Source organism: Rhinatrema bivittatum, chromosome 4 (genome assembly GCF_901001135.1).
Source record: "Rhinatrema bivittatum chromosome 4, aRhiBiv1.1, whole genome shotgun sequence".
NCBI classification, from domain to species: Eukaryota; Metazoa; Chordata; class Amphibia; order Gymnophiona; family Rhinatrematidae; genus Rhinatrema; species Rhinatrema bivittatum.
This window is the reverse complement of record NC_042618.1, coordinates 285,723,311-285,750,003: the sequence shown is the minus strand read 5'-3', so window position 1 is coordinate 285,750,003 and position 26,693 is coordinate 285,723,311. Positions and strand designations below refer to the sequence as shown.

At 47.4% G+C, this 26,693-nt stretch overlaps 1 long non-coding RNA gene across 2 annotated transcripts in view; it reads left to right on the top strand.

Annotated features, from left to right (window-relative positions):
- The first annotated feature begins 4,308 nt into the window (after nucleotides 1-4,308).
- LOC115090718 overlaps nucleotides 4,309-26,693 on the top strand; it is a 53,393-nt gene continuing 31,008 nt past the window's right edge. For both annotated transcript variants that reach the window (XR_003856486.1, XR_003856487.1), the window contains exons 1-2: nucleotides 4,309-4,662; nucleotides 12,528-12,566. This is a non-coding gene — a long non-coding RNA (uncharacterized LOC115090718). The remainder of the gene's footprint in view (nucleotides 4,663-12,527; nucleotides 12,567-26,693) is intronic.

Sequence of the window (26,693 nt, the reverse complement as noted above, 5' to 3'; positions counted from 1 at the left end):
TAGCCCCTGATGGATATTACTTTGTATGTGGACGGCGGGCTTATGAACAATTACCTTCTAAGTGGTATGGCACCTGTTTCCTCGCAACAATACGTCCTAGTTTCTTCCTGTTACCAGTCACAGCAGGTGAAACTCTAGGTGTGCCTGTATATAGCCCCATGAAACCAAGTAGACGGCGAAGAGAGCATAGAGTTTCCATTGGAGATTGGTCTGATCAAGAGTGGCCACCTGAACGTATTGTAGAATATTATGGACCGGGCACCTGGGCAGAGGATGGTTCATATGGATACAGAACACCAGTTTACATGAATAATAGTATCATCCGACTCCAAGCAGTTCTTGAATTCCTTACTAATGATTCGGCACTCGCTCTTAATATCCTGGCTAAGCAAACATCAAGCTAATTTCCGCTGTATACCAGAACCGATTAGCCCTGGACTATCTCCTCGCTCAGGAGGGTGGTGTGTGTGGGAAATTTAACCTCTCCAATTGTTGTTTACAGATCGATGATAAAAGCAAGGTCATCGAGGAAATCACAGATCGCATGGTGCGACTAGCTCATGTTCCTGTGCAGACCTGGTCCGGGGCCCTTGACTGGACAGCCTCATTGCCTACTTGGCTTTCATCTATTCCAGGACTCAAGGAACTTTTATTTCCTTTGTTATTTTTCCTACTTTCCTGTGCTCTCCTTCCTTTATGTTTCCCTCTCTTACTCAGGAGCCTGTCTACCATGATGGAGAAGATTGCTGATCGGAGAGCAGCAGCCCAAATCATGATGCTGAACCAGTATGCCTCTATCTCATCATTTCCTTCCTCTGATTCGTCGGACTCAGAAGATGAATCCTCTGTGTACTACGACACTAACCTTTAATGCAACTAACACATGCAGCCACCATGTTTGTTAGGGTTAAGTCCGGCTACAAAGGGGGGGTGATCCAATAGGGACCCCTCGTCTCAAACCGGTGAAGAAACCAACAACCTAGCAAACATTTTAGGGCCTGCACCAAGTGAATGTGACACTAATTATTGTTTGTATTTTCAGCTACCTCACAGATGAAAGTGATACTTCCGCCTTCTACCGAAGTTGAAGTATCAAAGGGGGGAATGAAGGAGTTCAATTTTATGGACAACCGTTGAATGAGACAACTGAAAACCTCTGATTAACCACGCCAGCAGTGAAACGCACAGCCATATTGAACGTACTAACATTTGGAACGCAATGGCATGCATTACGTAGTTACGTACTGATATTCAGTGGAACGCACCACCATTTTGTTGTAACACTAATTTGTATTGTATTAATACGATAGATGCTATAAAATGTCTAACCTATCTCGTCAATTAAATGACGAAACAATAGTCTGATTATAAGCTACGCCTACTTGAAATCCTCAGCTGAAATATGCTTGCTCAGCATTGCACAGAACGCATGTGTAAAAGATAAGAATTGTAGAATGTATAAGAGCCTGCTCCCGAGGGGAGGGGCATGCAGTTGTACTAAGCCATTGTCTTAGCTGCATCTTGCTGGCAATAAAAGTCTATCTTTACGGATCAGTTGTCTGGGCCTCCTTTCTGACTTTTAGAGACGGTTACACTACAACACTCCAAAGTGTGTGCCGGCTTCCAATAAAAACATGCATAACTGACATAAAATCTAGATATACTTAAAACCTAAGACAATATACTTTGAATAAAAATCATTGCCAATTGTGTGACCTTTACGGGCGTTGCCACAGCTTAAAAGGGGTACTCCAGAGAGAGACCAACGCGCTGAGCCCTTGGAGCAGGCCCGGGAAATCGCCGGAGAGGTCAGACCGGAGTGGGAGGAGCCGGACGGGCGCACAAAAGACCTGCGCGGAAGTGAGCCACCCCAGAGAGACCAACGCGCTGAGCCCTTGGAGCAGGCCCGGGAAATCGCCGGAGAGGTCAGACCGGAGTGGGAGGAGCCGGACGGGGCACAAAAGACCTGCGCGGAAGTGAGCCACCCCAGAGAGACCAACGCGCTGAGCCCTTGGAGCAGGCCCGGGAAATCGCCGGAGAGGTCAGACCGGAAAAGGAGGAGCCAGACAGACGCAAAATAAAATCATTGCGTCAGCGGCGCACCGCAGCCGCCGGCGCGCCGCCAAAGCCGTGCGCACCTAAGGGGTGCGCACGGCTTTGTCCGGCTTCGTCCGGACGAGGACGGACCGGGACGGACCGGGACGGCCCAGAGGGATTGACTCTGCGCGCTGGATTCAACTACTGAAACCCTTGGGAACACAGGTACCAAATTAAAACTTTTGACTCTCTCAATAAAATTGTTGCCATTGTTAAAATTTCAGCTATGCCAGCAAAGAGGAAAGGGAAGGTGAGGGTGTTTCCCTCAGAACCCTTACCTCCCCTGTTGCAATTGGAGATTGATCGTTTTATGAACAGCTAGAAAAAGAGGGACCCAGTGATTCCTTTGCAGGCCCCTTGGTAGGAGAGCAATCGGCCTCCCAGGAAGAGGCCTCCCTCAGTCCTGATCACCGTCCGCCTCCAATCCAGTGGGGAACAGAGGGAGAAGCGGCAATTTCGCCTACCGAAGTGGTAGAGCGAAAGTTTGCCATGGAGGGAGCAAGCTCCGAACTGTTTTCAGATATGAGAGCTGTTGAGGACTTAGGTCCGATAACAGAGGAGGCCCCAAGGTTTATGGCGGGCCTACAACAAAGATCCTCTCAACCTGAAACAACCCAGGATGTACAGCCACTAACATCAAGGCCTGAGACGGTCACATTGGGGGCTATATGGGACTTGGTAAGCGGCTTAAATGCCACTGTAAACAGGCTGGAAGGAAAAATAGATTCAGTGTCATCTAATTTACAACAACAACTTTCGGGTATTCAGAGACAAGTAATTGGGGTTACTACCAGATTGGAGGAATCAGAGAGAAATATTAAAACTGTACAATCAGTGAATAATATGATGATAAAAGATCAGCTTGTTTGTTCTAAACGACTAGAATTTCTTGAAAATAATGTTAAGAAATTGAATGTTAGGATGGTTAATTTCCCTAAGGTTGCAGGTGAAACGGCTTATGTTTCTTTAAAAAGATTTCTGACTGAGGTTATAGGTTTTCCTGAAAATGATTTGCCTTCTATAAATTCTTGTTTCTTTATAAAGAAAAGAACCTCAGATTTGCCAATATCTATTCCTGCAAACCTTACTAGTTTTTTAGAAGACTCAACTTTACAGGTGATCGATAGGAACACCTTAATAGTTTCATTTATAACTACCACTGATATTAGCAAACTGATGAAGTTATACTTTCAGAAATTCCCTGTCTCATATATGGGGCAGGATGTAAAAATTTTCCCTGACCTAGCCCCAATCACACGTAGTAAAAGGCGAGAATTTCTACTTTGGAGACCCAGAGTGATAGCTCTGGGTTTCACTTTTCTCTTAAAATACCCATGTCAGTGTATAATTAAGCGTGCTCATGAGTCCTTTATTTTTTTTCAGATTGACCATCTAAGCCAATTTGTAGTGGCTAGAGAGCCTACTACTTCCTCCCCAGTAGCAACCCAAGGTGTAAGGCAGTAATATATAGCTGTAAAGGTACCATTTAATTAAAATTGTTTTTCTTTGATTTCTCTTTTATATATCCTGCCTAAAGGGTTTTCAGATGTGTGTATTAACACTCCTATAGAAAGTATATAAATTAATGGTTTAATGAACCAACAGATCATATTATAATTTTTTCTCAGTATAAATTTCTTTTATAGGATGTTATAACTCTGTTGGAAAGAAAGTTACATCAATATTGTATTGTATTGAATGTAAAAATTACTATGTTTTGTAAAAAAGGATAAATCAATAAATAAATTAAAAAAAAAAAAAAAAGGGGTACTCCAGACAGGACCCTCCCACTTCTTCAGAGATCGCCGGGGAAGCCCCCTTCTCCCCCCCACCTTCCGTTTCTGCTGCTTGCACTGGGAGTACCGATCACGAATACATTTTCCTCATACTATAGAATTTGATTTATAAAAAGGTTTCTTTGTTATATGCCTATGATACAACATCAAAGTGTTCTTTGCTTCCAAACTGTTGTCTACTGCATGACTGAACCAGTGTGTGGAGGCAACATCACTCGAAAAAAAAAGTACTACTAATAGTTAAGTGCACCTAAAAGAAGCGAAACAAATTACACCTTTTTTTTTATATCAGTGTGAACAGAGCAAACGAAGAACAGGTTAAGGAGCCTGGTGAGAGATCACGTCGGCTGAGAGGCTGCAGACTAGGCGGTCTCAGTACAAGCAGCCTATGTGTTGACAGACAGCAGGGAGCAAACAGAACGGACAGTAGGCGTTCTCGGTAGGGAGGAGAGGAGACTGCATCCAGACCAACCCCCGCTTCCCCTACTTGCCCACGAGCATTTGCCGGCGCCGAAGAGTGCCGACTCTAGCAGGGAGAAGCAGCATTGGTCTGTTGCCTAGCAATAAAGTAGGCCCGGCCGGCGAAGAAGACCACGCTCCAGCCTGCTGGGAGGGTTCAAAGGACAGCGAGGTCAGCGGCGTGAGAGCTCACGTGTGCGCACACATGCCGGCTCGCACGCTGCACGCCACGTGAGGGCTGACTGCTCTCCAGGCTCGGGGGAGCGCTGCGGGTGCGTGATTGACGGATGTCTGCCTTCTCGACCATTAGGTAATCACGCAGCAGCACTAGCAGTTCTGGCAGAGGCTACACTGTCCTCTTGTGGGCTTTTTCGGCGCTTTCTTGTTCGCTAAATCGGTGGTAAATCTTTTATAGTTTATATTGAGTGCCTCAGATTCAAGATTAGTATTTTGTTTTTATTTTGTAAACGTTTTACAGATGATTGTTAATGACTGATCTGAGCAGACTTCAGTCAATTCACCCTTCTTAATAGAGCTTTTTAATATAGAAGATGGCATGCTGTCTCCTTTATGACTGTATTGTTGATCTCATTATGCCACTCTAGAGTTTAGCAAAAATATAACAGGTATGAATATTTGTGATTAGTTGTGCATTATATATGTTTGCTATGGCATTAATGTTGTGTAAAATTCCCCTAACAGCAAATTGGGATATAGTTAATGAGACATCTATTGCACAATCACATGACAGAATTATTTTTTATATCACAGCTTAAATTTCACCTTACTTGTCAAGTCTGTAACACTTTTGACTTTTGTTTTGTTAGGGGTTTCCTTGATACTTCTTGGCTATTACCCTAAGAGGGACCATACATACTAGAAAGGTTCATACTGGGTGGTTTGTGTCTCTCTTCTCACAGGACAAGCAGGATTGTTGTCCTCACAAATGGGTGACATCGAGGATGGAGCCCACCACGGAAAACTTCTGTCAAAGTTTAAACAGAACTTTGACTGGCCCCTACTGGGCATGCCCAGCAAGGCACTGACCCTGCAGCCAGCAGGGGTCTCCCTTCAGTCTTCTTTTTTCCGCGCAGCAGTTGCCACGCGGTGAAAGGAGCTCTCTAACCACGTTCCTGACAGGAATTTGGAAGTTAATTTCCTAAGAAAATTTGCCCCTCAGGGGTCTCCCTTCGACAAATTTTTAGTCATCTTACGGAACCCGGTAAGTTTTTTGCCTTTTTCCATCGACTACCGTCGATTTTGGCCCTTGAGGCCTGTTGGCACTTACCGATCCCCAGCCTAAATTTTGGCTTCAGGCCATGGCAACGGGGTTCCGCCGTTGTCCGGATTGTACCCGGACTATGTCCATCACAGACCCCCACAGGGTTTGTGTAATGTGTTTGGGTAGTGAGCATGATGTCCTGACTTGCACTAAATGTGCCTTAATGACACCCAAGGGTCGCAAAGCCAGGATGGAGAAGATGGGGCTCCTCTTCCATGCACCTACCCCAACGCCATCGATAGCATCGACGTCATCGGAACCGGCACCGTCGAAGTTGTACCATCATCGTCAACCCTCCGGTGACCGTCCGCCATCGATCGCTTCTCGGCCGTCGACTCCCGTCCCTTCCCTGGATGGGCGAGGGGATCGGAAGGAAAAGCACCGCCATCGACGGCACAAGTCTCGGCCTGTCGAGGATCCACAGCCATCGACCTCTGCTCAAGCCGAGCCACCGACAAAGAAGCCGCGAACAGACCGGACACCCTCCACGTCTCGTTCGCCGGCATCGAGGAAACCCTCACCCTCCCGGGGTGCGGGGGCCGTGATCCCACCGGTTACGGTGGTCCCTCCGGCCCTGCCTCAGCCTCCCTCTCCCGTCGAGCCGGGTATGGTTACCCCTGGTCTCCGGGCAGAACTGGACCGGCTGGTCCAGGAGGCCATCGAGAAAGCGATGAAGAAATTGCAACCTCCATCGGCACCGTCTCCGGCACCGGTTCCAGTGCCGCCCCCGACACCGACACCGGCACCGGCTTCGCCACCGAGGAGGGAACCGACCACCGAGCCGTTGATACAAGCGCTAGCACCGCTACTGAGCCGCATGGAGGCGCTCATGACGGCCCTTCCATCGGTGATTCCAGTACCATCGACAACACCACCGTCTCCGACTGGTTTTTCATCGGCAGGAGAAACACCGTTCCGGATTCCCCCTTCCGGGGTGGTTCCATCGGTGCCTTCTGGTATATCTCCACCGATATATCCTTCGGTTCCATCCATTCCACGCCAGGCACCGATTCCATCGGCAGCACCGAAGCCATCGATGCCATTTCTGGTTCCACCTACGGCACAGATTCCACCTCGGTTTCCATCGATGCCTTCAGAGCCTCAGCCAGGTCCATCAGGGCTACAAGCCCCACTTGATCCCTACGATACCTGGGGTGATGATGATGATACATCTTCTGACACAGATTTGCCTTCGCCACCATCTCCTACAGAGAGTAGAAAAAGATCTCCTCCTGAGGATCTATCTTTCATTAATTTTGTGAAAGAGATGTCAGAAGTTGTACCTTTTCAACTACAATCTGAAGCTGATGACAGACACCAGATGATGGAACTCCTTCAATTTCTGGATGCTCCAAAAATCATCGCTTCCATCCCTATACACCAGGTGTTTTTTGGATCTGCTCAAGAAAAACTGGGAATCTCCTTCATCAGTGTCACCAGTTAACAAAAAAGCTGACTCCACCTACCTTGTCCAGTCAGCACCAGGTTTCCAAAAACCTCAACTGGATCATCGCTCTGTTGTGGTTGAGTCCGCGCAGAAGAAGGCCAAGCGTCTTAAGCCACACTCTTCTACCCCACCTACCAGGGACAACAAGTTCCTAGATAGTGTTGGACGGAAAGTCTTTCATGGAGCTATGTTGATTTCACGCATAGCTTCATATCAACTTTACATGACTCAGTACAACAGAGCCATCCTTAAGCAGATGCAAGACTATGCTGACACGTTGCCAGACCAATACCAACCGCAGCTTCAAGCCCTTCTTCACAAGGGATTTGAGGCAGGGAAGCACGAGATTAGGACTGCCTACGACATATTCGATGCTTCCACAAAAGTTTTCAGCCACAGCCATCTCAGCCAGACGTTGGGCTTGGTTAAAATCATCCAACCTTCGCCCAGAGGTTCAAGATCGTCTTGCTGATTTACCCTGCTTAGGCGATAATTGTTTGGAGAGCAAATTCAGCAGATTGTGGCGGAGTTAAAGACCACCATGAGACGTTGAAACAACTCTCATCTGTCCCCACCTGAGCTGACCTCCAAGCAACCGCAAAAGAAAGACTCTAAGAAGTCATTCTTTCGACCACGCCGTTATTACCCTCCATCGGCCAGGCCTCGTCCAGCTCAATCCTCTACTAGGCCTCAGCCGCGTCAGCCTAGGAAGCAAAGGCCTACTGTAGCCCCTCCTCCTGGGCCTGCGGCTGGCCTTTGACTCCCCTGTAGGGAACACATGCCAAACCCCTCTTCCGGACATCCCTGTAGGAGGTCGACTGTACCATTTTCTACAACCTTGGTTGCAGATCACCTCAGATCAGTGGGTGCTAACAATTATCGCACAGGGTTACCACCTCAACTTCATAACTCTTCCGGCAGACTCCCCGCCTCTTCAAGCGTGGAGTCTATCCACCCATTTGGCTCAATTACAACAGGAAGTATCCCTTCTTCTGCAATCAAATGCTATAGAACCCGTTCCTCCCTCTCAACGAGGCAAGGGATTCTATTCCAGATACTTCCTAATACCAAAGAAATCAGGGGGACTACGTCCCATTTTGGACCTTCGAGCCCTCAACAAATACCTTCAAAAAGAGAAGTTCAAAATGGTAACCCTAGGGGCGCTGCTCCCTCTGCTACAAAGAGGGGATTGGCTGTGCTCTCTCGACCTCAAGGACGCTTATACCCACATTGCGATCACACAATCCCATCGCAAATATCTGCGGTTTCTAGTAGGCCACGACCATTATCAATACCGTGTCCTCCCTTTCGGTCTAGCTTCTGCCCCACGAGTCTTTACCAAATGTCTCGTAGTGGTAGCAGCATTCCTAAGGAAGGAAGGTGTCCACGTCTACCCATACCTGGACGATTGGCTAATCAGGGCCTCCACCCAACAGATAGCTCAATCCTCCCTAAAATTGACTATTCAAACACTCCTTTCCTTAGGGTTTCTCGTCAATTACGAGAAATCTTGCTTAGTCCCGTCTCAAACCTTATCCTTCATTGGGGCAGACTTGGACACCTTACAGGCAAAGGCTTACCTTCCTCTTCAGAGGGTCCACACCCTAATGTCCCTGGCTCGCCAGCTCCAGTCTCAGAACACTGCCACGGCTCGCCAGTTCCTCATTCTCCTAGGGCACATGGCATCCTCGGTTCAAGTCACTCCCATGACCCGACTAGCCATGAGAGTAACACAATGGACTCTACGACACCAATGGATTCAAGCTTTTCAGCCTCTGTCCTCCATAGTCACAGTCACACAAGCGCTGCGCCTATCCTTAACCTGGTGGACGACTCAGGTCAACCTCCTTCAGGGCTTACCCTTTCTTCCACCGGATCCGCAAGTAATCCTAACCACCGACGCTTCTCACATCGGTTGGGGAGCCATGTGGACGACTTTCAAACCCAAGGGTTATGGTCCAAAGAGGAAGCCGAACACCAGATCAATTTCCTGGAACTTCGAGCAATCCGCTATGCGCTCCGCACTTTCAAAGATCATCTCTTTCATCAGATAATCTTAATCCAGACGGACAACCAAGTGGCCATGTGGTACATAAACAAGCAGGGAGGCACAGGCTCCTTCCTTCTGTGTCAGGAAGCTGCGCACATCTGGGCGGAAGCCCTCTCCCACTCCATGTACCTCAGGGCCACTTACCTGCCGGGAGTAGACAATGTATTGGCAGACCAGCTGAGCCGTGTCTTCCAACAACACGAGTGGTCACTCGATCCTCTGGTAGCGACCTCTCTGTTTCACAAGTGGGGTTCTCCCCGCATAGACCTCTTTGCGTCCCCTCAGAACCACAAAGTGGACGATTACTGCTCTCTCATTCGGAGCCAGCACTCTCGGCCGAGGGATGCATTCTCCCTCAAGTGGACAACCGGTCTGCTCTATGCATTCCCTCCACTCCCTCTTGTGTCAAAGACTCTCGTGAAGCTACGCCAGGACGGAGGAACCATGATCCTGATAGCACCTTACTGGCCACGCCAAGTATGGTTTCCAATACTCCAGGATCTCTCCATCCGCAGGCACATTCCTCTGGGAACGGACCCGCATCTGCTCACTCAAAACGACGGATGCCTCCTCCATCCCAACCTCCAAGCCTTGTCCCTGACGGCATGGATGTTGAAAGGTTAGTCCTTCAGCCTTTCAACCTTTCAGATTCCGTTTCTCGGGTCCTGATAGCTTCACGAAAGCCTTCCACAAGAAAGTCTTACTCATACAAATGGAAAAGGTACACATCATGGTGCACTTCTCAGTCCCTTGATCCCCTTTCCTGTCCAATCTCCAAATTCTTGGACTATTTATGGCATCTCTCTGAATCAGGTCTTAAAACCTCTTCTATCAGAATGCATGTCAGTGCGGTAGCCGCCTTCCATAAGGGTATTGGGGGTAATCCTATTTCAGTACAACCCCTAGTAACACGCTTTCTTAAGGGCTTGCTCCATCTAAAGCCGCCCTTGCGTCCTCCAGCCCCATCCTGGGACCTTAACCTGGTTCTTGGTCGTCTTATGAAACCTCCTTTCGAACCTCTGCACTCCTGTGACTTTAAATATCTCACTTGGAAAGTGTTATTCCTTTTGGCTATTACTTCAGCTCGCAGGGTTAGTGAATTACAGGCCCTAGTTACCTATCCGCCTTACACTAAGCTCCTGCAGGACCGGGCGGTACTCCGCACTCACCCTAAATTTTTACCTAAGGTAGTTTCTGAGTTTCATATCAATCAATCCATCATACTACCTATCTTTTTTCCCAGGCCCCACTCCAACTCTGGAGAGCAGACCCTGCATACCCTAGACTGTAAACGAGCTCTAGCTTTTTACCTAGACCGTACAGTTTCCCACAGGAAGAGCACTCAATTATTCGTCTCTTTCCATCCTAATAAGTTGGGACAACCTGTGGGTAAGCAGGCTCTTTCTTCCTGGTTGGCGGACTGCATTTCTTTTGCTATGAGCAAGCTGGCATTCCTTTTCAAGACCGTGTTAAAGCACACTCTGTGAGGGCCATGGCGACGTCAGTGGCACACCTTCGATCGGTGCCGCTTCCTGACATCTGCAAAGCTGCAACCTGGAGTTCTCTCCATACCTTTGCAGCCCACTATTGTTTGGACAAGGCTGGAAGACAGGACTCCATCTTCGGCCAGTCTGTCTTGCGTAACCTTTTCCAACCTGATGTACCAACACCCTTCCACCTACCCGGTTGGGTGCGGATGCCCTTTCCCAAATTTCTCCTCACTTATTGTGCCTGCTGCACACCGTTGGGTACATTTGGTGCAAGTCGGGACATCCTCAGCTCGGTACTCACCCATTTGTGAGGACAACCATCCTGCTTGTCCTGTGAGAAAGCAAATGTTGCTTACCTGATGTAACAGGTGTTCTCACAGGACAGCAGGATGTTAGTCCTCACGAAACCCGCCCGCCTCCCCGCGGTGTTGGGTTCGTTTTATTTTTACTTTCTAGGCACTGCCTGTAGCTTTGAAAATCAGACTGAAGGGAGACCCCTGCTGGCTGCAGGGTCAGTGCCTTGCTGGGCATGCCCAGTAGGGGCCAGTCAAAGTTCTGTTTAAACTTTGACAGAAGTTTTCCGTGGTGGGCTCCATCCTCGATGTCACCCATTTGTGAGGACTAACATCCTGCTGTCCTGTGAGAACACCTGTTACATCAGGTAAGCAACATTTGCTTTCCATGAGAAAATCCCCTCTGTATAAAGTAAATGGCCTTGGAAAAAATTTGAAGCAAGCTTTATGCAAAGATCTTAAGTAAATCCCTATCTAAATTTTTTTTAGTGTGATGAAAACCTACTGTTCTTGAGTGGGGGAATCCTGTCCCTGCTATTTGATACCTTTTCCTCTCTGCTCCTTTAGCCTTTCTATTCTTCCTACTTCTGACCAATGATCATTTTCAAAATGCCTGGGTTACAGTATCAGACAGCTGGAGGGGTGGGCAGAGGAAGAAAGAGGAGATAGCCCAGAAAAGATAGAAGATGTGGATGAGGCAATATGAGGGATGTAAGGGCAGGAGGGAGAAAATGATGGAGGGCTGAGGTAGATAGATGAATGACTGGGAGCAAAAGAGGAGTGGTATAAATAGAATTGGAAGAAACAGGTATAGTGAGACACAGAAATGAGAGATATTTGAGGGATATTAGGAAGGGGACAGTGGATGGAAAGTAAGGGGACAGATTGAAATGGAGAGCCAGAAGAGTTGGAGAGGTGGCACGTAACAGCCCACAAACACCTATTTACCTATTAACATACATAATTTGTTTACCTTTCTCCCTTACCTAACTTTTTCCTTTCCCAACTTTGTACTAAAACTTCATCCCATTTATTTATAGACTTATAAGTTCAGCAATATATCAATGTACCACTATTTTATTTTACTTTTCTCTTTCATTGTTCCACTGTCCCCCCCCCCCCCTTGTTAATAAGTTTATTGTAAAGCACTGTTGCAAATGTTCGTTTTATTTAGTACAGTTGCAATGTTTCTATTAATTGTGAACCGATGTGAGGTTACTAAACAAATGTCGGTATATAAAAACTGCAAATAAATAAATAAAAATCTGGTGCCCTGAGACTCAAAACAGATTTATTCCTGCTTGAGGCTGCAGTATCTCTAGGCTGGAGTGCTACAGTTGCAGCTCCAATTATAAAATAGAGTAGCACTTTTCATACATTTGCTTCTATTTCTTATCATGTGAAAAATAGGACACCTGTCAAGAACAACCTGTGCCATTATACCTCATCATATGCCATTAGGAGAAAATCTGAAACAGCCTTCTATTAATTAAAAACACTCATTTTTCTTATACAAAAGCTGTTTTAAAAGGGACAATGCCAATTTTCCATTTTACTGAGATTGCAGTACTCACCTATCCGGAATGACTTTGTCCTGACCTTATCTCTTTTAGTACCCTGCACAACATGTACACAGTCAGTGTTATCCTCAGGTAAGCATACTTGTAATTCTCCTACACAACAGTCATTCACTTGGATCTTAACAATTGTCATCTATCTAGCTATCTATCTATATATATATGACTTAGCCTAAAGTGGTATCTTTTGGGGACTGATGGGGCGTGCTTGTGTGCTTCAGCACACATGCACGTCCCCACTTACCATTGAGCAGAAAGATGACAATCCATCTACTAACCTTTTTAACATTTTATCCTTCGAAAACTTGTAAACCGTTATGAGAGCGATGTTAATGCCTCTACTAACCTCTTAACATTGTATCCATCGAAACTTGTAAACCGTTATGATGGCGAAACCGAATGACGGTATATAAAACTCGATAAATAAATAGTGTACATATGTAAATGCTTAGGGGGTCAGAGTTTGCTGGCGTCCAGAAGAGAGTTCTAGGGTTGGACTGGGGAGGGGTAAGAGTGCTGATGTCCAGCTGGAAGGGGGTGCTTGAAGTATGCTGACAAGCTGGGAAGGGGCATACAGAGTGCTGGGGTTGGCTAAGGACGGGGTCATGGTATGCTGGGGGTCATGCTGGAGAGAGCAAGGAGTGTGCTGTGGTCGAGCTGGGGAGTAAGGATGGGCTTGACGGCATATAGCTTGGCCGGGGAGGGCATCAGGCTGGGGAGGAAAAGGGAAGAGAATGCTGGGGTCAGGTTGTGGAAGGAAGTGAGAGTGTTTGGGTCAGACTGGGGGGGAGGGGGAGAGAAAGGGTTGAGGTTGGAGTATGCTGTGGTTATACTGGGGAGGTGGTTAGTGTGATAGGGTCAGGCTGGAGCATGGTGGAGGAGAGTGCTAGAGTGGGCTGCTGAGGGGTGTTCAAATGTTCTGGGTTCAGATGGGGAGAGGTATAAAAGAGTGCTGAGCATCTCCAGTCCGACATATCCTGTCCTCTCAGTGTTCAGTGGGAACACTGAGAGGATAGGATTATCTTGCTGGTGGCTGAAGAGGAGTGGTAAGTATTGCCTTGAGAAATTTTAGATCTTAAAAAGTTTTGGGGAGAGGTAGAATATTGGTGGATATTGTTTAGTGTGATAAAAAGCTAGCCAAAAGGTAGGAAACAGTTTAGAGTAAGGGGTCCCTCTCAGTGAAGGGTGGGTGAGAGGGGAGGTCATATCTAGCATTTTCAATGATTTGAAATGCTGGGTAAGGGCGGGGGGATGTTCTCAGGGGTATGGAAGATAGATTATCAATAATATTTCAACATTTCTTGCCACACCCCCAGGAACTCTGTCCTTTGCTTTCCTATGCATCTGTCACTGAAAGGAGGTGGAGGCTAGATGTGTGTGTGTGTGTGTGTGTGTGGGGGGGGCATACTCCCTCCTTTCCCTCTCTCACACAGTCCTTTCCTTCCCCCTCCCCACCCCTCTCTCACATCCTTACCTCTCCCGCTTCCTTTCCTCGTACTCTCCCCTTCCCTCTCACTCAACCCATCAGCCTTTCTATCCCTTCTGCTACGTGTTTCTATTTTCTTTTGGCAAGTCCTAGGAAACTACACCAGCCTTTCCACCACTGCTGCTGCTTTTGTCTCAGTCTTCTGCTGGTAGGGCCTAGAATCCCTGCCAGCTTTTCTGCTGCAGTCACAACTTCTACTTCCACTTCTACTGACAGGGCCTGGCAAACCCTGCCAGCCTTTCTGCTATCGCTGCATATGAAAAAAATAAAACTTCCTCTTTGGGCCAGATCTGGCCATGAGGAAAAAAAACATGGTGGTCTAGGAAAATAAGCTCTGAGGATTGGATCTGTCTCACAGCCATAGTTTGGGAACCCCCCTCTTAAGGGCTGCAGAGTGAATTTCTGGTTGGAGTCAGAGTGAGCACTGCCAGACTGGGAAATCTTTCAGAATTGCTGCTTTGAAAGAGTCAGCAGAATTTCATCTGTTGAGTTTGCTTACTGGTCTACAGAAATTTGCACACCAGAATAGAGATATAATAAGGGGAAACACTGGGAGGGTCCATTCTTCTAAGACAGTGATGGCCAACCTTTTACGCTCAGTGTGTCAAAATTCATAAAAAAACCGAGCATAACTCGGGTGGTGTGTCACTTCTAGAAAAATCCATAATTTTGTGATATTTGTAGCTCTAATATTAATAACAAAAAGTTATAATTTTAATATATGTTCTGTATTTATTAATAAAGCAAAAACAAATAATTCTTTACCTTACCTGCTTAGTGACTTTTTTGTTGCTGAATTTCATTGGCTAAATCTTCAATTAAAACACTCTCCCCCTCCACCCCCCACAAACTCTCACTCCCCTGGATTTTCTCATACACGCTCATGCTCTCACACTCACTGGCTCCCTCACATACACACACACACATGCACTGAACCCCAGGCAGGCTCCCATTCATTTCACACCACTCCCGCTCCATCCTCCAGGCAGGCACCAATTCATTCTCACGCAGGCGCCCATGCATTCACACACATACACCCCCATGCAGAGTCCCATTCATTCACATACACACACTAAAGGCAAACCCCCCTCTCTTTTGCCAGCAACCTCAGAACCTCTCTCATTCCTCTGCTGCCACTGTCATTGCTGCCGCATGGCTATTGGGGAGGTGCTGATTGCTGCTACTGGCACTGAAGCCCATTCTGCTGCCTCCTCTGTGCAGGCCCCGTGGGCTTCCATTTTCTCCATGCTGATCTCGTACATTGTGAGATCAGCATAGAGAAAGTGCTATTCTTGCACATTCCCAAAGATTACATGTGCCAATCACTAAAAAGTAATTTATTTTGTTTTTTACCTTTGCTGTTTGATCTTCATTTTCTAATTGGTTGGTCACAGGCTTTTTTTTCCCACCTTCCCTTTCTTATTTTTTTTGCCAATTCCTTTTATATTGTCTTTTTTTCTGTTTCTTTTCTCTCCATCTTCTTCCCTCAAACACACAGGTTATTATTCTCACATGCATTTCTCTCTCTCACACACACACACACAGGCTCTCACTGTCAAATGCTCTCTCTCATATAAAATCATTCATACACACAGTCTCTCACTGGCACATGCTGTCTGACTCTCACACACACAGGCTCTCTCTCACTCCCACATGCTGTCTTGCTCAAGCACAGGCTCTCACTGTCACATGCTCTCTCTCATACAATCATTCATACACACAGGCTCTCACTGGCACATGCTGTCTGACTCTCACACACACAGGCTCTCTCTCACTCCCACATGCTGTCTTGCTCAAGCACATGCTGTCTCTGCAAACATTCAGGTCCTCACTCTCACACACAATTTCTCAACTCATCTCATACACGCACACACACACTCTACAGACCCTCAGCCTCTCTCTCACCTCTGGGCCTCCTCTTCGCGGGTCGTTGCAGGATGGGCTCTGCGGCAGCCCTGCTACCAGGCCTCTTCCTCTTCTCGGGCCGCTGCGACTTGGGATTCGTGGCTGCCCGTAAACGCAAGCGCTGCTCCTCTTCTGCACGCGCCGATGCTTCACCTCCTTCCAGCCCACGTGGCTCCGGCAACATTTACTTCTGGGGCCGCACAGGCAGGAAGGAGGAGGAGCATCAGCGCGTTTAAACGCGATGTTTTTCTTCGGGTCGCGGCCCTGCCTATCTGCCTGTCGCTGCGCCCGGGGGCATTGGGGGGGTGGAGGGGTCCGGAGGGTGGGGGGATACTAAAATACTAGTTTTAAAGGGTTGACGCAGCCGATTAAAAAAAAAAAAAAAAAAAAGGCTCGGCGCAGCCGATTAAAAAAAAAATCTTGATAGTCCACGAAACGCTGCGCGTGTCAGCAAAAAGTCTCGGCGTGTCACCTCTGACACGCGTGTCATAGGTTAGCCATCACTATTCTAAGAGTACCTTAGGGCAAGTAGGTAGTGGAGGAAGAAAACCTAATTTGTGACGATTTACAGTAACTTAACTTTTTGGACTGTATTATCTTGTTTTTGCTTTATAGATTGCATTATTCTTTGGTACCCAAAAAACAAAGCGGAAGCCGATGAAATATAGCTGATAAGCAAAGAGACAAAGAAGATCGGTGTAAAAAAAAAAGCCTTTCTCAAAGGACAAGCAGGATGGTAGTCCTCACATATGGGTGACATCACAGTATGGAGCCCTGTACGGAAAACATTTCTGTCAAAGTTTCTATAAAGCTATGACTGACACTGGCACACTGAGTGCACTGAGCATGCTCAGCCTGCAATTTTCCCTGTGACCACAGGTGCCTCCCTCAGTCGTCTTTTTTCCGCTCTGCAGTAAGCAAAGCGGTTAAGAGCTCTGTGAGAAATTCTAACACTTTTTCCTCACGGAAACAAAAACTTTTACTTCACAAACACTTTTTCCCTGTACGGGTCTCCCTTCGCGTACATTTATTCGACGCTCGGTGAGTACTATGCCCTGTTTTTTGGTCGATTCCTGTCGCCTCCCTGGCCTACCAACCGACTGCGGCCTTCCCTCTCCCTGTGTTTTCATAGTTAGCCACACATAGCCTGCGAGTGTCCCTCTGTGACACTCTGCCTGGTTATTAGCGCTAGTGGGACAGGGACTTCCACGGTTTCCGTTGCTGCCAGGGCCTCTGTCAAATCCAGGTCCTTCGATTTCCTCGGTACCCTTGCGCAGTTGATGCCCACATCGCTACCTTCAGTACCCCCTTCCAGACCGTCCTGCATTCTTCGATGCCATTGGTACCCCTCCCCCATGGTATATTGATGCCATCGTTCCCTGCATCGATTCTATCAGTGCCATCCATGTTTTTCATCCATGGCACTGATTTTTCCCTGGGAGAGAAAAATTTCATTGATGCCATCATTGCTCGGATGGATGCCATTGATGCACACCATTGTATTGTCGATGCCATCATCGCCCGGGGCACTTCCATCGATGCCCGGGTCGATGCCGTCAATGCCATCGGTGGCATCGATGGCTGGGTCGATGCCCGGATTGATGCCGTCGATTCCATCGGTGCCCATGTCTGTGCCATTGATGCCATTGGTGCCCAAGTCAATCCCATCAATGCCATCGACGCCCACATCATTTCCATCGATGTCTTCGACATTCCTATCGATGCGGTCATTGACTCCGTCGATGCTGGCATCATTTTTTCCGATGCCAACGATGTTTTTCGATTCTCGATGCCACATCGTTTCCATAGATACCTATGCCGATGCCATCAGTACTTTCGTCACTCTTATCCTTGCTCTGCCCGGGTCATCGACGTTTTTCATATATATATTTTGACGATGCCCTCAAGGCCGCTTCGGCCGCCATTGACACCGTCAATACCGACATAGTACCTCCACGTAATGCCCTTGCCTAAACACAGTGCTCCATGCTTTGGGTTCTTATTAAAGCCTCGTATTAGCCTACGACACTACATAGTGCCAGGAGCAGTGTAGGCATGCTGACAGTCCGTCAACATTCGCCATCCAAGACAGCAAGGGCATCCACCTCTGCGCTGGGGAAAGACTGGGCCGAGCACCGTGGCACCCATTGTCACTGGCACGGTGACCGTCCGCCACTGACGCCATCCAGCACCTCGGTGCTATCCTTCTCGGTGCTGGAGAATGCCCGGGCCGAGCAACATCACCACTGCTATTGCCACTGTTCCGCACAGTGCTGGCAGTCCTTGGTGCTCCAGAAACACCGGAATGAGTTCCGAAGAATTCTGGACTGGCGTCACGACACATCAAGCCGCTGCAACGAGGGCCAGGTTCATGAGTCATAATGGCTCCCCTGTACCTGAGGTGTGCCCCACCGACATCGGTGCGGGATTGTGGCCCTCCACAAATTACTGTGTAGCACCAGCCACGCTCAGCCTGTCTACTCTATACCTGCGCTACCATACCAGGTTTCAGAGTTGAGACAGATGTTATGTCCGACAGGCTACCCCTTGATGACTCCTGAAATCCATGGAGCCATCAATCTTCACCAGCTCGTCCTTTGGCAATCCATGTCGGATGGTAAGTAGTCTAATCCCGCTTCAGCGGCATTCCCATTGAGATCTGTTCTCCAATTCGGGCCACATGGTTCGAAAGGTTCTAGGTCGCCTGTCTTCCAAGAACCATATTAGTGTCACATATCGCTATTGCCAGCTATGTCAGACACCATACCAAGAGAACCTCTCTACCATTTATTTGGGATTGCATCAGGACATCCTCCCGTTGTCAGCAATGGGACCCTGTTCTGATTAATACTCTGGCTTCTGGTTCCTAATTCAGGATCGAAGTTCCAGATGGATTCGCTGATCTGCTAAACACGAGATCCAGCAAATACTGCCTCACGTGCAAGTCCACCTCGAAACCTGGCGACAGGACTCGACGTTTTCTTGTACAGCACACAGAAATGCAGGTAAGACTTTACCGCTCATGCTCCCGTGGGAGATTACATGATATCCAGGGTACATCAGCCCTGCCAATTGGACACCTCCGGGTCTCTCAACTTGCTGGATGTCAGAGCAGCCACCCCACTCTGTACCAAGATTCACGGTACACTCCCCCGGATGCTACAAAGCGCGGGGGAGGGGGGTGTTGGGGAGTTTTAATTTCACTATTCTTTCTTTCAACAGAAAGTAGTTACTCTCTGCCCATCCTGGACCTCAGAAATACCAACTTTCTTCAGAAGGCACAGGTAAAATGGTATCTTTCGTCACCATGCTTCCATATCACAGTAAGTAGATTGCCTCTAATCTTTCTATGTGCTTCATGGTGAGTCAACAATATTACAATCCCAAGCTCTGCCGGTTGCACCAGCTCCGGCAACTGGAGTATTTCATTAAATCACTATCGGTGACTGCTTTTTCTCTACGGAGTACAACATCATTCACGCTTTTCCTTGCATGGACAGCTGCATAACCACAGTCAATCCAAGCAAGGAGCTCTAACTTCTTCATGACTCACTATAAATCTACTACCTGGGATTGCTGTCATTGCCATAAATCCCTTATAGAACGCTTCTGGACACCACAGTCACAACGACCTTCCTGTCCAGCAACCGCGCAGACATTCTAACAAATTCCTATATGTCCCTGCGCGCATATTCCATAACTTCAGCCCCTCACTTCTTTTATTGTCGGTCCATGGGGTTTTTTTCACTATGCACTTTCCTCATAGATCCAAAATTGCTATGGGTTAGGTTCAGTGAAATTTTATTGTCAGTGAGTCTAAGCTGTTCAACTGCTTTCGTTCCTCATCCATATTGCAGAACTAGAACCAAAACCTAGTCTGCTCCTGCTAATGCTCGCATTTACTCAGGGCTGTAAAGTTTGACCTAACATCTTCTCAACCCAATATGCGTCTATTCTGCTCCAGGCACAGTTTCACATGAACTTCCTGGAGCTTGTAGCCATGAGTTATGCCCTTATGCCTTCCAGTACTGCCTCTGCAACAAATCTTTGTGCATACAGACAGACAGCATAGGGACAATGTGATTTTCCAACACACAAGCACGCATAACCTCTTAGCTGCTCTGCTAGGAAGCTCCGCAGCTCTACCCTTGGCCCTTGCTCGCTCCATGCATCCTCGGGCCACTTATCTGACAGACTTACTGAACGCACTAATAGACCTTCTTCATATAGGTTTCCATCCTCTTGAATGGTCTCGGACTATATGTGTAGCGAGAGAGAAATCTTCTAGCGCCAAGGTCAACCTAACTTGCCCTCTGCGTCTGCATCGAACCATACGGTGCACGGATTCTCCTCCCTACACATGTTTCCAATGCGTTTCCATAGGCGCCTTTGTTCCATCAAGGCCCTATTATATGTGTCTCTTCCGCTGCCTCTCATAGCCAGCACTCTTCTAATGCTGAAACGGGATAGGGTTCACTGTTCCTCAGACCCACGTCTTGGCCGAGACCAGTATGCTTCCCATACTTCTCGGTCTATCACACCAGTAACCAATTCGCCTTCTCACAAGTCAGTCTCATATCATAGACTCACTGATGTTCTCAGGTACTGGTAGCATCACAAAAACCCTTCCACACCCAAATTCTACCATTCAAAATGGCATGATTTACCACATGACGCTTACAAAAGGGTTTTACCCTTTTTCTTTTTTCTACACCACTCTTTTTTTTCTTACTCCCTCGGATTCTGCTCCCCCGACATCCTTCACATGGGTAACACCTCAGTTCCAATTGGCGTACCACTTGGGAATGGGGATATCCGTTTAACGGTCAACCCCTTCTGAGTCAGCTTACCATGGATTATCCACTGATCAAGCCACCTCTGTTTTCACTAGTCACAGAATGGGACATGTAATTCGTGCTTACAAGACTCATACGTTCTCTGCTCGAGCCTTTCCATTCCTCTCACTTAACAGTCTGCCATAGCGAACTCTTTTTCCTTCATAGACATCACTTCTACCAACAGGGTCAGTTACATGCTCACCTGACCCTGCGTTCCTCCGTGACTGAGTGGTTTTATGCTTTCAACTTCTTATCCTTCTTAAGGTAGACGTTGCATATCACCTTACTCAGAATATACTCTGCCCACTTTCCCAACACCTCTCTCTAACCAAAGCGAGAGGGTTTTTCCACTCCTTGGACTGTAATAGTGCACTTGCATTCTATCTAGACTGCACTACCCTCCATAGGAATTCCACCTAACTCTTTCCTTCTGTGGCAAGAGCCAAGCTGCGAGTTCCAGTGGGCAAACAGACCTATTCCTCCTAATTGACGGTCTGTATCTCTTTTTCCTACCAACAAGCAGGCATTTCACTCAAACACTGTGGGGTAGATTTTCAAAAAGCGCGCCTTCGCGTACTTTTGTTGGCGCATCAGGCGCAAACAAAAGTACGCTGGATTTTAGTAGATACGCGCGTAGCCGCTAAAATCCTGGATCGGCGTGCGCAAGGCTACCGATTTCGTGTAGCCGGCGCGCGCCAAGCCGCGCAGCCTACCTCCGTTCCCTCCGAGGCCGCTCCGAAATCGGAGCGGCCTCGGAGGGAATTCGCTATCGGCCTCCCCTCACCTTCCCCTCCCTTCCTCTACCTAACCCACCCCCCCGGCCCTGTCTAAACCCCCCCTACCTTTGTTAGGGGATTTACGCCTCCCGGAGGGAGAAGTAAATCCCTGCGCGCCAGCGGGCCGCTGGCGCGCCTAGACACAACCCGGGGGCGGTTCCGGCGGGCACGGCCACGCCCCTGGACCGCCCCTGGCCGAAACCACGCCCCCGGGCCCGCCCCCAAAACACCGCGTCCCGCCCCGAAAACGCCGCACCGATCGGCCCCGCCCCCGACACACCCCCGACACGCCCCCCTCGGAAAACCCCGGGACTTACGCGAGTCCCGGGGCTCTGCTCGCGCCGGCAGGCCTATGTAAAATAGGCGCACTGGCGCGCAAGGCCCTGCTCGCGTAAATCCGGGCGGATTTACGCGAGCAGGGCTCTTAAAATCCGCCCTTGTGTGTAACCACACTCTGTTCCGTCCGTCCCAGCCTCCATAGCTTACCTTCGGCCGGTGCTGCTTGTACATATTTTTCAGGCTGCGACCTGGAGCTCTCTCTTCGCAGCCATTATTGCTTAGATACGACTAGCCGGCATGCTCCATGTTTGGCCAGTCCATCTACTCCTATTCTTTTCGGTTTAACTACCCAACATCCTTCCACCAAACTGTTAAGGGTTTCAGGATGCCCTCCATTCCAAATTCCACCCCCGTCATTTTTGCGAGTCTTGGGTGCATTTGGTGCACTCTTGGGCATCCTCAGCTCGGTACTCACCCATATGTGAGGACTACCATCCTGCTTGTCCTGTGAGAAAGCAAATGTTCCTTACCTGTAACAGGTGTTCTCACAGGACAGCAGGATGTTAGTCCTCAAGAAACCCACCCGCCACCCCGTGAAGTTGGGTCTGTATACATTTTTACTTTTATTTAGTTTTGCTTGCACTTTTTGCTATAAGACGAGACTGAGGGAGACACCTGTGGTCACAGGGTTAATTGCAGGCTGAGCATGCTCAGTGCACTCAGTTGCCAGTGTCAGTCAAAGCTTTATAGAAACATTTTTTTTTTAATTTTATTTTTATGCATTTCAAAATTTACACATAGTATAACAATGTGAGGCAATTAAAGGTGGTACATATATCAAAAATCAAAAACAGGAAATTAACATTTTCAATATAATCCCTTTAGGATTATTGTAATAATCCACCAGTACCAACCTAAATGAAAAAGGAATGCATGGGGAGGTATCAGCCTTATTACAAGGAGCGATACAAGGAAATACAGTAAAAGGAAATATTAAGATTATTAGCCTTCTCAGATGCCTAATGTACTGATCAGGTCACCTTTGGGTGAGCTTCCAAAAAGAATTTTAACTGCGAGGGTTCAAAGAAGATATAATCATTACCCTGATACTTTATATGACATTTACATGGATGTCTAACAGTAAATTTTGAACATATAATTAATGCCTCAACTCTCAAACTTAAAAATTTCCTTCGCCTGACTTGTGTAGCCTTAGTAATATCGGGATACACCCACACTTTTTGTCCATGGAATAGTTCTGCACTATTCCTAAAGTACATTCAGAATATATTATTCTTTTCAGATGGAAAGGCAAAAGTCACTAATAACACTCCTCTTTTGGTAATTATTTCTTCTTGGGATAATTCCAGTAAATCAGTCACATTCATCGCATTCATCTGTTCTTCTACACTTCCTTGGTCTTTTACAGCTTTCCTCTGGGGCAGAAAATAAGCTTTAGTAATTCATGGGAGTGCCTCTTTTGGAATTTTCAACTTTTCAGTTAAATAATTTTTAAATAATTCCACTGGTGATATCTGTGGTATGATGGGAAAGTTCATAACTCATATTCATACTCCGCAAGGAGTTTTCTAAGTTTTCCAGTTTTTTATTTTGAACATTTTCAGATTGTATTAAATTCTGTTGGTTTTTCTCAATCTGTTTCACTTTTTTTTCCACTTCCAAAACTACTTTTTCTTGTTTAGTTATTCTCTCTTCATTGTACCGAGTATTTATATTTATTTCAAAGGCAGATCTAGAAAGCCCGATAATTGCACTTTCTATCGAGGCTAACGCCTCCCATAAAGTTTCCATCGATATTTTAGCTGGTTTAACCAAGAAAGGTCTTACTTGGATCTGTTCACCTCCTCGCGCGGCCTCAGTATCATTGTCCCGATTCTCTCCCAATGACAAATCAGTGAGACTGGTCGGTTCTCGAAGCAGGGGAAGGTAAGCTCCCTGTGGGAGGACCTTCGGGCTCTCCCTCCTTTCGCTTTTCTCTTCCTCTCCTCGATTTCCTCCTTGGCAATCCTCCCTCTGTGCAGATATCTCAGAGGGGCTATCCGAAGATTCCAATAGTTGTTCCTCTCCTTCGCTTCTTAACTGTTGGGGTGGGGACGGCGTCACAGGCGCGCTGGGACTCAGCGAGATCTCCTCGGCCATTATCGGTGAAGCTCGCTCTGTTTCTCCGATCACTGCGGCCCTCGCTCCCGGCTCCGTCGGCGTTGGTGCAAAAAACTTCTCTATAGTAGGTTGTAAAATATTTGGACTTTCGGCAACAGCTAGGCTTTCACGAAGCCTAGCTTTTCTTTTAGTATGAGGCATGAAAACTACGAATGAAAGACCGAAATCCAGGAAACAAAAGGAACAGGTAACAGAGAAGCTTTCCACACGTCTTAGTCAGTCGCCATCTTGGCCACTCCCCAAGCTTTATAGAAACTTTGACAGAAAAGTTTTCCTTACAGGGCTCCATCCTGTGATGTCACCCATATGTGAGGACTAACATCCTGCTGTCCTGTGAGAACACCTGTTACAGGTAAGCAACATTTGCTTTATTGAATCTTGCCCTGGCGACCATGAAAGGACATGAACAAGTTTCAATAAAGGCTTCTTTTTTCAACAATTATTCTTTGGTATGTACACTACTGATTTTATTCATGTACATCAATTATTACAATAAATTATTTTTGAACAGCACCAGACTGCATGTTATTGTGTTATTCTTACTGGGCGATGTAAGAAGACCTTCAAACAGATTAAGGGCCTTGAAAGACTGTAACTTTCCTCTGTCAAGAAGGGCCCAAGGATGCATAGCGCGTCTACTTGCCCCATCGATCCCAAATGTGCCTCAGAGTTCTAGCAGCCAGTGGAATAGGAGCTGCACTCTAAGTACATTAAAGGTCGCTATGTATTAACAAGCACAACATAACTTGCATGGGACCATTTATTCTGAAGACTGGATAGAAATGGCCAAACCTAAATAGGCCTAGCATATAGCTTTCCTATATATAACAGTGCATGACATAATCATGGTATGTATTCAGAGCACTCCACATTGTATTGGGCTGATTGAAAAACAGAAGGATAATGGAGAGACCAGCAGGGATGTAAAATGAGCTGATAAGTATTGATAGAGTTGTGACTCTCAGTAAAGGAATCTAGGAAAGGGAGTTCTGGAATGAGAGCAGCCCAGGATTCCAAGCCACTTACCTTAGCTATGATACTCGTGCAATAAGATGCGCTCAGTAGAGCACACAATTTACCGGTAGTTGTGTACATATTTTTTTATGCACAAATGTTAGTCCAAATGCAGCAAGGAGGTATGCACATAAAAATGTGTGTGTAAAACTGCTTAGCACCCTCTCATGGAAATTCCATGCAAATGAAAGCTCTTAACGATTACTCTTCAATACAGAGAGATATACTGACTTAACTTGTTTTCTTATCGCTGGAAATTTTACTCTTGGTCAGAGATGAAGTAAAATTTCCAGCGTTTGTGTCAGTCTATGGGCAGAAGCTGAAGTTCCGACACTGGGACCTGTAATTGGAATTTATGTGCAGAAAACATGCTTTATGCACACAAAACATGTTTTCTGCACATAAATATGTCCGCAAAAAATGGTTTCTGCACTGAAAGCATTTTTATGCTCTTAAATCATATTTTATGTGCAAAAATCATGATTCCCTGTACGAACCAGGATCAGTCCAGACTGCTGGGTTATGCCTCCCTTCCAGCAGATGGAGTCAGAGAAAAGCTGAAAAGCACCCCCTAGATATACCGGTGTGCGATACTGCGATCCCTCAGTATTTCTCTGACTCCAGCAGATTGAGAGGTATAACCTGCGGTCCTGATCCTTTTCAGATTAATCCTTGATTGAACAGGTTTGACAGTACCAGCTCTATCTGAGCAGACCTTTGACTAGACCAATTTCCTTTGTAAAAAAAAAAAAAAAAAAAGACGACATTTTTTTTTTCTAATTGCAATTAAACTTAATTTATTAATACGGTTTCTTTTGAGGCGCTGGCGGAGCGGAGGCATACTTCAGGGCAGGCTAGGCAGGGCAGTACCCTAACGCCAGGTACCAGGAGCTTTTCCTTACTCGGTGGCCAGGGGGGGAGCAATTACCGGTGGGCCGGTCACTCTCCCCCCTTCTTCCATTCCAAAGATGTATGTTCCTCAGAAGGGGGCTCACTGTTACACATAGCAGGGAGGCTGTTTGTGATTTCAAAGGGCTTCAATTTATTGTATAAACAAAACCCCCCCCCCCCAAAAAATGAGGAAAAACAGACCTCTCAGTGCAGGGTCCGTGTTACAGCCCTTCTCCAGCCCCGGCCTGTTTTGAACCGGCCCTGGGTCTCCAGAGGGGATGGACTTTTTTCACCCGGCGCGACTTCTTTTTGTCTCTTTACCTTTCGCACGCTTTTCTCTTCAGCCCCGCTGTTGCTATGCCGCGAGCCGTCGCCTGCACGGCCTGTGGGGAGGCGGGGTCGCGGCTCTCCTGAGAGGGTCTCTGCTCCCGCTGTATTCCCGGGGGCAAGGGACCCTCTCTATGACTGGGGGTAGCCCGCGGCTCTCCCCTATTGAGGCTGCGCGAGCAGCGAAGAGTCCCGGCGGATCGGGGGCAGAGGCCTGCCCCGCCCCCACTTGGAGAGGGAGCGGCGGCCATTTTGCCCGCGCCGAGCACAGACGCTGCTGCAATGTCGGAGGGAGAGGATGGCTCTCCTTCCTCCCCGCCTGCCTTAAGTCCTCAGCGCGGTGCCAATTTTACAACAAATTTAGACCCTCCCTCCTCTCGGCCTATGGGGGGGGGGGTCCTTAAAGGGGCCACCTCCATTTTCCTCAAAATTTATCCTGTTAATGCATAGAGCCTATCTAGAGGCTGAAGCGGATTGGGAGGACTCGCCTGCCCCTCCCCCTAAA